Here is a 13142-nt window from a genome sequence, read left to right on the forward strand (position 1 = left end):
ATAGGCACTCACAAAGTGCTCTGTGAGCTCTGTGCTGAACTAATAAAAGAACAAATAAATAGATATCACATCGCCCTGTTTATCCTGTTTCTAAACACGAAGCCATCGCGTAGCCTCGGGGCTTATTTACAGAATACAGAGATGCAGGGATGATCAGAGAGCAGCTGTGCCACCTACACTCCGTGCTGGAAGAGGGAAACACCATGCTCTGGGCTGTCCTGGGAGGCTCCAAACAGCACAGGTGAGGGAAAGGAAAATCCTGTCTTAACATCCTTTTCAGCGTGTGCTGCTCTTTTTCACACCTGGATGGCACCAGAACCTCTCAGGATATCCAGTCCTACCCCTGCCACGGGCAGGGACACCTTCCCCTATCCCAGGGTGCCTCAAGCCCCATCCAGCCTGGCCTTGGACACCTCCAGGGATGGGGCAGGCACCGCCTCTTGGAGAAGTCCGTGTTTAACAGGTTTTTCCACCATTAGTCCCCCCCCAGCAAATCCATCCTCGTGTGATGCACAGGTGAGGGACTGCACACCTGGAGCTCTGCTCAGACTCAGGGTTTGCTCGTCCAAACCAAACCTTTGATATCAGCAGAGCAGCCAAACCAGCAAGATTTCAAGATAAAGAGAAAAACATGCCTGATTCCATAGAGATAAACTGGGCCTTGAAAACTTGTATTCCCCTGAAGGAATGGCTTGTGCCCTGCAGCCCTGAAGGGCAGCACTTGTGTTCCTCTGCCCACCATGTACCCTCATCCCCTCCAACATGTCCTCACAGCTTGGGCAGGACGATCCCAAATGTCCCCAGGGCTCTCACCACCACCCAGGACAGCCCTGCCCTGCCACTCGTATTTGTATGTTGTAATGCTGCCCAGAGCAGCTGTGCTGCCCCATTCCTGAGGTGCTCCAGGCCAGCTTGGACAGGCTTTGGAGCACCCTGGGACAGTGGATGGTGTCCCTGCCCATGGCAGGGGGTGGCACTGTATTATCTTGAGATCCCTTCCAACCCAAACCACTCTGGGATTTTCACACCTGCACACACACCTGCTCTCCAACCAACAGCACAAACCAGCCTCCAGAACATCTCACTGCTGGGGCAGCTCCTGGGAGCTCTCAGATCCTGCCTGTGCTGCTGCTGGAAGGGGCAGAGGAGGGCTGGGAGCTGCAGGGAGCTGGGGGGGATCTCTGCAGAACTGGGGAGGAAATTTCCCTGCTCCCACTCCTCACCCTCCACACTCCCCTTGTCTCCAGGTGCTGCTGGGCAGGTTTGGCAGGCGTGTTATGCAGGTAAAGGTCTGAACACTTGTTCTCAGCCTGTCTGAACTACCTGGGCTGCTCATGCTGCAGGTCCCAGGAGAAATAAAAATTCTCAGTATTTTCAGTCTTCCCCTCTGTGGCCAGTGCAGGTGATGTTTTTTCACCTTTGAAATTCCTGCTTCTAAGGGCTGAAGTGAGGGGGAGAAAACCATTAGGTGAGGGAAGGCTCTTGGTTCCTGCAGGCTTTGGAAAACTTCCCTGGGAGTTCGATGGGAGCTGTGGGTAAATGCTGGTGCAGGTCTCTGCTCTCAGAGGCAGCAGAGCTGCTCCCTGCATCTCTCACTGCTGATTTATTCCCAGTGGTATCGGGTACAATGAGATAAATATGCAAGTGGCACAGCCGGGGTGTGGATGGGAACATCTCCATCTTCCTAGGTCAGCTTTAATTCATCTGTTTCAGTCAGCCGGGCCTCAGCCATTCACTTCTGACTCCAACCCAATTCTCTTCAAAACCCAGCTCTGCCTGGATGCTGGGATTAAAATCTAGGTTTGCAGCAAACAAAACTAAGAGTGTTTTATGAGGAAGAATAACCTTGGGGGAGGGTTTGACTGTGGTTTCAAAGGCTGAGCAAGGTTTCTGTGCACAGCTCTGACTGAGTTCTGCTTGCTGTCAGCAATCCCTGCTATCTCCAGGCTGCTGACAACCCGACAACCCCCGATACCGCAGGAAGGAAACAACCTGCAAGCTGCAAAGCCACCATCCCATTTTGCAGAGAGAATGACAAGGTAGGAAAAGACAAAGGAACGCAAATATCTCTGTGGAAATAAGAGAGCTGCCCACAGCTAACCTGGAAGCCCCTCCAAAGCATTGCTCCCCATGGACACATGGCTTGGGGCAGCCTAGGTTGTCACCAGGATCTGCTGCTCCACAAACAACCAACCCTGAGGCTCCTTCTTCCTTAAAACCCCTTTAACCCCACAAATTCAAACAAGAACACAGCGCTTCAAAACCACAACTGTTCCCAAAACAACAGGCACTGGGTCCCAATTGATCTTCCCAAGCTGGACAAAGTGGTGGTGTTCACAGGGGTCCCAGGTTGAGGGAAGAGACGAGAATGTTGACTCCATGTTTCAGAAGGCTTGATTTATTATTTTATGATATTTATTATATTAAAACTATACTAAAAGAATAGAAGAAAGGATTTCATCACAAGGCTAGCTAAGAATAGAAAAGGAATGATAACAAAGGCTTGTGACTGACCGAGACAGTCTGGACAGCTGGACTGTGATTGGCCATTAATTAGAAACAACCACATGAGACCAATCACAGATGCACCTGTTGCATTCCACAGCAGCAGATAACCATTGTTTACATTTTGTTCCTCAAGCCTCTCAGCTTCTCAGGAGAAAAAAATCCTAAGGAAAGGATTTTTCAGAAAATATCATGGCTACAGGACAAGGGGGTGCAGGAGACCAGGGTGAGCCTGCCCTGGGCTGTTCACACCCAGGGAAGAGCATGGGAGAGCAGGATGAGCCAGAGAGCTCCATCCCTGCATCTCCTCTGGCTCCTCATTATTAAAGCCGGCATTTGTCATGTTAAGCAGCTGCTCTAGCATAAAGCAAAACTGTCAAGAAAAATACGAGTGTTGCAGATGGGAGGCATTTTCTTCCTAACTGCTTTATTTTTATTTATTTGTGGTTTTGGGTTGTTTTTTTTTTTTTTCCCTTCCCATCTCCTTCACCTTTTACAACTACCCCTGCTATTGCAGCTGGCTCTGTGAGCCACCATCCTGATAAGCAGCCGCTCGCTCGCTTCTTCTGGTCCTCGCAGGCTCTTCTATTCATTGTTGTTTCTCTGTCGCTACAAATTGGCACTTCTAAAGAGATTTCCAGGCCAAGTATTAACCCCCTCTGGAGCCCAGGCACATAAACACACACGTTATTTGTCAAACGAGAGGAAGGCAGTGGAGCTGCAGGGAAATTTAAGTGACTTGTCTGAAAGAGCAGCGAGGAGCAAAGGCGGAGGAGCTGACAGACGTTTCTTACTGCCAGGAGCTGCTCCCTTCCTTGCAGCCCTGTCTGCAGCCAAACCCTTGAAATCCTCCCTCTGCCCCATAAATCAGCAAACCCCACTCCCTTTCTGAACTAGAAACAGGACCCAAGAGTCCTGACATCACACAGCACAAAATCAGGTTTCCTCTCATTGCAAATTCCGGTCGAAACTCCTTTTAGAAAAAAGTTTTATAGAGGTTTTTATTTATTGTCAACTCCTGGATGATAAAATGAGGCCGCTACAAGCCCTATTTATTTCCCACCCTCGCAGGAAACGGAGGGGCTGAGATGTGAAACAAATCCTGGGCTCCAGCACTGACCCTGGGCTCGTGCTGGTTCACAGAGCGCTGGGTGATTATTTTATAATAGCTGATAGCATCTGTGATTTAATGCAGCTGTTAGAAATTAGCAAGGACTCCATCGAAAGCGTCCCAGTCACTCACGATAACAGGCTAATAAATCATTCCCCCAGTGCTCCGTGGCATTTATGGTTCTATTTTAGAGATGCAAAGTATAGATCCGGCTGCTCTCCTGGATTTATTTTTATTTATACTTTTAATAATGCAATTAAATAAATAAATTTAGGATGTTGTGACTCTGTTGCCAAAAATGGCACCGATGAGAACTTCCCCTGCATGACTTCCCTTCGTTATTTTCTCCCCACTAGCCAATTAAAGGGAAAACAAATGGCTCCAGAGCCGCTCCAAGTATTGTTTCCAAGTGCACAGGGTGAAAAATCTCACACCACAGAAATCCAGGGGAGGCAAGAAGGGAGATGGGGGAGGAGAAGGAAAAGCTGGGCTGGCTGTTAGTCTCCTCTCCATCCAGATTTCCTCCTATCACACCTCAATCCTGAACACCTAGAGGCCACATTTCATGGATACCTACAGGAATGCGCTCACAGCTGCCCAGTCTTCAATCAGCCAGCAAACCCAGCTTTATTATTTCCTTCTGGGGTGATAATCTGGAGCATCCCTTATGCTCCTAAGCAAGCAGAACAGCAGCAGATTCCCTGCATCTGCCTACTGCAGTCTGGGTGCTTAAAAACCTTCCCTGGGATGGGATGCCTGACCCTAGAGCAGGAGGAGCTGTCCCCAGGCCAGCCTGGCTCTGCACTGAGCCACTTCACAATGGAGCACACCCTGCCCTGGCTGCACCCTGTTGGAACTCAGCACATCCCTCTGGGTGTCCAGAGCTACCAGAACCCCTGCCAGGGGGCTCAGAGACCCTGGCACACAGCCCAGAGCACCTGTGGGTTTGATTATGAGCCATGGAGCAAATTACCAGCTTTGTATGAAGACCTGAAAGCCACAGAAGTTTAAGCAGTGTAATAATAAAATTATCACTAGGTGAAAAAGTAGATGTTGGGGTTTTTCAAATAAGGGTTTTTGGGGACAAGAGGGAGGGACTTGGGCATGTCTAGCCTTTCTTCTTCTCTACCTCCATCTTCTGCTGTGATGTTGACACTTTTCGATTGGTTTAGAGTAGAAGCTCACTGTCTAACATAGGTGATGGGTATTGGAAAGTAATTGTAAACATGTTATACGTAATTTTTATTATAAAGAGATAACACTGCCCCAGGGGCAGTCAGGGCACCTGGAACTGTCCTGCTGGATGGACCTCGGCAGAGCAGGAGAAAAATTTTTATAGATAAGAAACAATAAACAATCTTGAGACCGAGAACTGAAGAGCTCCGACTCATTCTTCGAACGTGCAGGGGGAAACAGAGACTGCTCACGTGTTCAGGAGCTGCAATAAACTGCAACCTCCCAAGAGCACCCTTCCAATCAAGCCCAAGGGAATTGCATTTGCTGCTGGGGATGGTGTGTCTGGTTCAGCCATCCTGCTCCCCAGGGAACGGCCAAGGCAGGTGGCAGAACCCCCACCCAGAGGGAGCTCATTGCTCTGAGGTGAGCCCCAAATCCTCCCTCCTCCCTTTGTTTGCACCTTGCAGCAGCACAATTTGGGACACTCTTGTGTCCCAAATGGCTAAATAAACTTCACAAAGAGTGCACCAAGGAGCAAAGCAGCCATCACTCTGCTCTCCATCCCCTGGGATCCTCCTGCCTCTGCCTTGGTACACTCATTTTTCCACCTGTCAGAAACCAACACGCACCAGCCTTCAAATGTCTCACGGATGGGGCTGGAGCAGAGCAGAGCCAAGTGGGGTCTTTAGAATTGGGAATTCAAATTCAGAATTGGGAGGCAAACCCTGCCCTTCCCAAGGCTTGCATGCCGAGGAGAGGTCATGGTGCATCTCTCCTGCTCTTCCCCCTAAATGAACTCCCTGAATGCAGCATGTCCCAGAATCCAACACACCACCCATGCACAGCTTCAGGGTCACAGCTCCTTTCAAAGGGCTTCTCTGACAGGGTTCACCAGGCTGGCTTTGCTCAGCCACTTCAGAGAGAGAGGGAAAACCTTGAGAGCAGAATTGGGACTGGAAGTGCCTTCACTGATCCCAAGGGAGGCTCATGTGGGCTCACATTTGGAGCTCCTGTGGAGGGTTTTTTCTTCCATTCCCTAAAATGAGCTTTGTCATGTATTCCCTCACACAGCCAGTGAGCCTGACAACACACAGACATCCTTGGTGCTTTTCAAGGTCAGCTTCACCCCTGGGAGGTTTCCATCACTTGGAGACCTGATCCATCCTGAGTCCTGTGTGGAGAGCCCTGAGCCAAGGTGGGGAGCAAGCACCCCAGTGCCTCTCCTCAACATTACCAGCCTCCTCGCTCTCATGCCTTAAATCCCACCAAAATATTAAAATAAAGCTGTTCTTTCTCCTTCATCTGAGAGTATTTTCACTTAATAAGGAGAAGGAACCAATTTATTTCTCAGTCACGCACTAAACTCTGGTGTTCGCAAGTTTAGAGTAAGGCAACACCCAATAGTCTGCACAGACTTCACTGGAGCTGAAGCAGATCTCTGTTGGGTCCATTTAAAATGCTCTAAGCATTTCCATCATATCCTTACTTTTAAGTAGAGTTACAGTCAGAAAAATTACTCTGCATACATGACCCCAGAGGTTTCATATTTCTTCTCCTGCGGTGACAGTTCCCAACCAGATCTGCTTAATTTACAAGTTGGGAGATAGGGTTGCTTTCCCCTCCTCCTTAAAACTGCCAGCCCTGCAAATTCCTCTGGAATGGAAATAATTGCCTCCCCTCACCAGTTCTGCCATTGGAGTGCAGGATATTCAGCCCTGGGCATGGCTCCCGAGTGGATGGGACAGGGAATCCCATCCCAGTCCCCATCCTGGCTCTTGCTGACCATAACCAACCCAGAAACTCAGAGAACATGAGGATCCCAGCATTAAGATGCTGAAGATGGAGATCTTTGGAGCTGCAGAAAACCTCCTCCATGCCTGGCTGTGAGGTCTCCTTTTAATTATAGAAACTGATTTTTTTTGCAATTACCATTTAATATAATGCAATCTCTCATTAAAGGAGAGAGTTCAACCGCTCTGATCTTTTCCCATTTAATAAAGACAGCAGGAGAAGGCTCTGGGAATTGGCACCACCCACCAGACTGGCATCCCCAGCTCGGGAGTGCCGGCACAGGCGGGTCAGCCAGGAGAGCTGTTCCTGCCCAATTCCCAGCTCCCTGCAGAGTCAAAACAAGCAGAGCTGCTCCCCAGAGCAGGGAGATCAGAGGTGTTCTGAGGAGGAAAGGGCAGGGAGCGCTCAGCCTGGGAGCTCCAAGGGGCTCTGAGCTCCTTCTCTTTGCTCTCCCTGTAAGTTTTTTGGGTTCGCACATCTCCCATGGATGGAGGAGCTACAAGTCTATCAGCCCATCTGGGATTTTTCCTGCCCTTCCTGACAGCCTGCTGCCATCCTCAGAGTTCAGCAACATCCCCAGTCTGACACTGAAGCTCCCCAGGTGTCCCTCCCAGCCCATGAAGTGTTTTGATCCTGCAAAACCCCATTAATGCCTCTCCAAAAGAGTCAGCCCTAGACAGGCATTCCCATGGGTCCAGCCAGGGCACATCCCACACCCAGCATCCAAAGGCAAAGTCCTGTTGCCTTCTTCAGAAGGCATTTGGTACAATTATTCCCTTCTTTACCCCAAATCCTCCTTTAGCATGCAAGAAAACGAAGCAGCCTTTATCTCCACAGAAAGAAGAGGGTTTCAGAAAGCACTTGTAGCAAGACTTTAACAATAAAAATTCTAATTAAATTTTTACATGTTTAAATACATTTGTCATGTATTTTCATTAATAGCATTGCGTGCTGTCTTTAATTTGATTATCTCCTCACCCTGTGCAAATAACCTCCTCCAAATCCTGAGGCAATCTGGCACACCAGCAGCACAGGAGCTGAAAAGCGTTCCTGAGGGTGCACAGCACATGGGGGGCAGAGATCCACGGTCCTCTGCTGGGATCAACATCAATGGGAATGGGAAACACAACAGGGAGCAATCTGGAAATGGGTACCCATAGCCACGTTACACCAACTGCATGGCAAGGGGAGATGTGAGGATGCTTTTCCTGCTAGGAGCAGTACACAGCAGGTGAGGAAGCAAGAGGACAACAGGAATCAGAGGCAGGTCCCAGAAAACATCCTGTTTTTAAGAGCATTGGCACGTTAAAGACAAGCCACTCAATTTCCCAAAGCCTTGAAGATCTTCTGAGCTTCAGCTCTTCTCCCTAATGCGGAAGATAAAAGTGGGAAACAAGACATATGCACAAGAGGGAAAAACTGGGATATTTCTGAGTCCCCCAGCCTGTTTCACTCACTGTCAGCACACCCCAAATACTCCTCAGTCACAGGATCATCACAGGATGGTTTGGGTTGGTAAAGCCCGTCTTGTTCCAACCCTTGCCATGGCAGGGACACTTTCCACTACCCCAGGTTGTCCAAGCCCTGTCCAACCTGGCCTTGGACACTTCCAGGGATGGAGCAGCCACAGGGAAACCTGTACCAGGGCCTCACTGCCTTCACAGGGAAGAATTCCTTCCCAATATCCCATCCATCCCTGCCCTTTGTCAGGTTGAAGTCCTCACCCTTGTCCCATCAGCAGTTCTCAGAAAACATCCTATTTTCAACACCACTGGCACACTAAAGGCAAGTCCCTCAACTTCTCAAAGCCTTTAGGATTTGCTGAGCTTCAGCTCCTCTCCCTAATGTGGAAGATAAATGTGGGAAATGAGAAATTACTCCAGATATGCCTCAATGGATTCTGACTTCTATGATTCCATCTTTAGAGGGGGCAAAAAGCCAGCAGACTGATTCCAGCTGCTTGTTGATTCCTGCCTGGAGCAGCTTGGTGTTTAGTAGCTGGGCAGAGCTCTTCTGCAGTTATGTATTTATTTTATGAATATTATTATTATTATTATTTTTAACCGTGGAATCATTTTATTAATATTAATAAACCCGCAGAAAGTGCTAATTTCCTCCATCATCCTCCTAATTACCTCTATTGAATTGTGAGGATCATCTGCATGAATAATGATTCCCCGTGCATTTGCTTCACTGTTCAGCAAAGGAATCAGCAAGAGCTGGATCCTGCACCCACAGATGGCAGGGAAGGAGCTTTGGAACCACCACCAGATGCCTCCTCCAGTAACTCATGACATCTCCCCAGCTTCAAAATCCTGTCTGGGCCACCAGAGTCATTCTGAATGAACACAAGGGGTGGCACAGGTCTGCTAAGGGGACGTGACCCTCCCGTGCTACTTCTCAGGGCACAAGGGCTCTCTCTGCTCCTCTGGAGCTCCAACACCTTCCCAAGTCCTTTCAAACAAAGATCACATGGACAGCCCATGGTTGTCTGACCCTCCTGGCCACTCCAGAGCCAATGTCAGTTTTGCCACGATGCCGGATGAGGCAGAACCTCAGCCTGGGTTTTGGTGCCAAGAGCAAGGAGCCAGCACAGCATCACTGAGGAATAGCTGTGACTGCCCCTGGATCCCTGGAAGTGTCCAAGGACAGGCTGGACAGGCTTGGAGCAACCTGGTCTAGTGGAAGGTGTCCCTGCCCATGGCAGGGGATGGTTTTTACAGAAACACTGAATCACAGAACGAACTAGTTTGGTAAAGACCTTTGAGATCATCAAGTCCAACCTATGACCCAACACTGCCTTATCAACTTTAAGGTCCCTTCCAACCCAAACCTTCCTGGAATTCCATTGTATCTCCCTTAGTCACACACAGGGACTGCAACCAGGAGGTCCCAGCTCAGGTGGAGGGGGTGATGCCAGTGACAACTCTTCCCAAAGCAGGGTATGCACGACAGTCTTCCCTGGAAAGACTGAGAACAGAAAAGCCTTCCGTTCATTTCTTTTCTTGTTGCTGATGCCAAGATGCTTTTCCTTTCCAAGTCCTTTATAAGCTCTTGAAACCACAGCATGGGAATGTTTCCCAGCTCCAGAAACACCCCAAGTGCTGGTGTTCAGCATGAAACCAAGGAAGATGCATCAGTGTCACCTCCATGGCTCCTCCAGAGAGTCCCTGCTGTGCTGGCTTTTCAAGACGAGCTGCAAGAAAAGGGACACCAGCACATCTCTGTGCCTTGTGACTCCAGCCCAGCCTGGCAGTGACAGCTGCACAACCCCCTCAGGCTTGCTGGGGGGACCATAAGTCTTTAAAATATGTATGATGCTCTTGGATGGGCGCCATTCCCTGCAGCTCGCCCATGCCAGCAGGCCTGCAGGATGCTCAGGGACAGAGCACATGGCACTGTGACACTGCATCTGTGACACTGCATCCTCACCAGGGACCCTGGGCAGGACCTGGCACCTTCTGCCACCACTGCTGCCTGCTGCAGGACATCTGGTTAGGGAGAAAATTCCGAGCACGAAGGAGAGCTCCATAACCATGGCTGCCTTTTTTCATGGAAAAGCAGCTCTGACCAGCTGCTTGCTCAGGCAGAGGGAAAAGCTGGGATAGTTCTGAGTCCCCCAGCCTGTTTCACTCACTGTGAGCACACTCAGCTTCTGTGACACCCTTCAGCCACATCCCCACATTGCAAGGAGGCCACAGGCTGACTTTCTGCCTCCACAAAGTTCTCTTTGGTAAAGGAGTAGGACACACATCCGTGTTTTCCTGGGTTGGAGAGGGAGGGTAGGTTAGGGAAGCTCTCATTTCACAAGAGAGGCTGCCCGGATCGTATTTGTATTCATTTTCATGAAATCCCCATAAAAGTCACTAATAGAACACAATCTGCTAATTAAATTTCACGCAGGAAGGCATTTTCACCTTAGATTAGCAATGTCCTTGCACATTTTTTGCTACTAATGTACTAATAACATCTTATTTATCTTATAAATGAATTCCGTTAGACTTATCATTAAACTTGAGATATTAACGTGCTCAAATGAACTCAACGTGAAAGTGGGGGCTGTGATAATTCCAAAGGGATGGAAAACACAAATCCATTTCCCTTCTATTTTGCAGCTGGCAAAGAAAGGCAGCAGGCTGGCAGCTCTGGGGAGCAATGTCCTGACTTTAATTGCTGCAGAGGTGTGAGGGAGGGCAGGGAGCTCTCCACAGATCCTGCTGCCAGGGATGTTCTATCCAAGCAAAGGACACACCCAGAGCTTCTCCAGCCCCCATGTTGTCTTTGTGGGAAGGTCCATACTGAGTGGTTTCGCAGCACAGGAGAGGATTGAGGTGCATCTCAACCCACCAGACCATACCTACAGACCTCCATTACTGCTCAGGGCTTCCACTTCCCTCTCAACACAGATGTCCCAGCTGGGTGTGCAGACAGGCACCTGCTTCCCAGCCCAGGGCTTGGCTTTCAAATATTTGTGGAAAGCAGGAAGGAGGTGGGCGAGAGGCGTTCTTGATCATGAATCTTGGCAGGATACAGCTGCTTCCCCACGACTGGCTGGAAGATGGATCATGGGGAGGAGGCCAAGCTGCAGTGTTTAAATCCAGATCTGCTTCCTGAGAATCCTCCCCTTCCAGAACTGGGTTTTCTGAGTACACATCCTCCAAGCTCCCTTGCACCCAAGGAACACATCCCTGTCAACCCATCCCTGTCTTGCTGAAGGGTGCAGTGCCAACCACCAACACCTCAGCTGTGCCTCAAGGAAGGGGGTACATTTTTTTTTTTAATCCATCTTTTCATTCTGCCAAGGCTTTCCATCCCAAACCAAGGTTTAGTCTTTATACAGATGGGGTCAAATCCCGCCCCGGCTGAGCCAAACAAGAGCAGTGATGGATTCCTCCCCTTCGTACACGGCTCTACAGTGTTTAATAACCCACTTCGCTGAAGGAAACAACATCCAACCTGCGATACTCTGACAGCAGCATTTTCTCCCCCTTCCTGAAGATCTGTGATTTTCCCACTTGTAATTGGATGAGGCAACATTGACATCCAGTGGCCGATGAGATTAATCGCAGCGAAGCCGGAGCGAATTCCCTGGGGATGGAGCGAGCACTCGGCAGGGGCTGCAGCAGGCAGAGAACAGCGGCATCCCACTGCTGCACGCCCCTGCCAGGGCCACAACCACTCAAACCAGCAAGAGAGGCATTCCAGGCTGTTATTCCCAAATTTTCCTCCACGCTGGAGGGGACTGTGGGTCCAGCAGCACAAATCAGCACCTCTGCTCCAGCTGGGGTTGTGTGGATTGGTGCTGGTGGCCCCCTAATTCTGTGTCCCAGTCTTGTGAGAAGCACAAACACTGTGGGGTGCAACCCAGAGCTGCCTAGCTTTGTTTCACAGAATCATTCATGTTGGAAAAGCTCTCTAAGACAGCCAAGTCCAACCACTAGCACTGGATTTCTCCCAGGGGCTCACCAGCACCTGCTATGACATTCCACTGAGGTAGGGACGGACACATCTGCTAAACACAGACCCATCCTGCCAGTGGGCAGCCTCTTCCCAGGCATTTACACCTTTCCTACTCCCACATGGAGCCAAAACCTCCCAGCTGAGCATCAGGCCATGCCCAGGAGCCTCTCTGCTGCCTCAGGTTCCTCCTGGATTTACCTCTTCCACAGCCCATCACGCATCCACCAGCCCTTGCTGTGTTTTACCTCCATAGCACCGTGGCACAGGGCTGAGACAGAGTCCTGGAATGCTTTGGGCTGGAAAGGACTTAAAACCATCCAGTCCAATCTCCTGCTATGGGCAGGAACACCTTCCACTGTCCCAGGGTGCTCCAAGCCCCATCCAACCTGGCCTTGGACACTGCCAGAAGCAGCCACAGCTTCTCTGGGCACCCTGTGCCAGACCCTCAGCACCCAAAATTGTAAAGATTTTCTTCCCAATCTAAAACTGACCTCTGTCACCTTAAAGCCATTCCCCCTTGCCCTGTCACTCCATGCCCCTGTGAATTTTATAGATTCCCATTAATAAGGATAATTTGATGACTTCTCATTTTCTGAAAGCATTCCAGATGCAAGCTACAGCTGGACAGCTGTGAGGTTTGGGGGAATTCCTGTATTCCTCATTTACAGACAACAAAACTGAGGCCCCAGGAAGGGAAGAAGACTGTGATGGATGGGGCAAGGCTGCAAATCCCTGGCCAAAGCCTGAATCCAGGCCATTTTGCCAAGCACAGAACAATCTGCATGCCTGCGGGGGCTGTTAGATGCTGCTCCCTCCCCAGACAGCTGTAAAAACCCAGAAAGACTCCCCCTCCTCAAATCTGCTTTAAAGGTTCTCCAGTTTCTGTGGGGCTTTAATTTTATTTTTAAAAAATACTAAGGCAGATTACATGCTACACAATTAAATATTGATTGGGAATTCTCCCCAAGTAGGTTTCCCCCTCCATCTCTCTGCCTCCACGGGGAGATGTCAAGTTCTGTTTCCTAAGCTGTCCCCATCCAGTGATTACGTTCATTAGGACACCAGCGTTGTGGTTAAAAGTACTTTCTTTGCTGCTGTA

The sequence above is a fragment of the Geospiza fortis genome, unplaced genomic scaffold (assembly GCF_000277835.1).
Source record: "Geospiza fortis unplaced genomic scaffold, GeoFor_1.0 scaffold68, whole genome shotgun sequence".
Classification (NCBI taxonomy): domain Eukaryota; kingdom Metazoa; phylum Chordata; class Aves; order Passeriformes; family Thraupidae; genus Geospiza; species Geospiza fortis.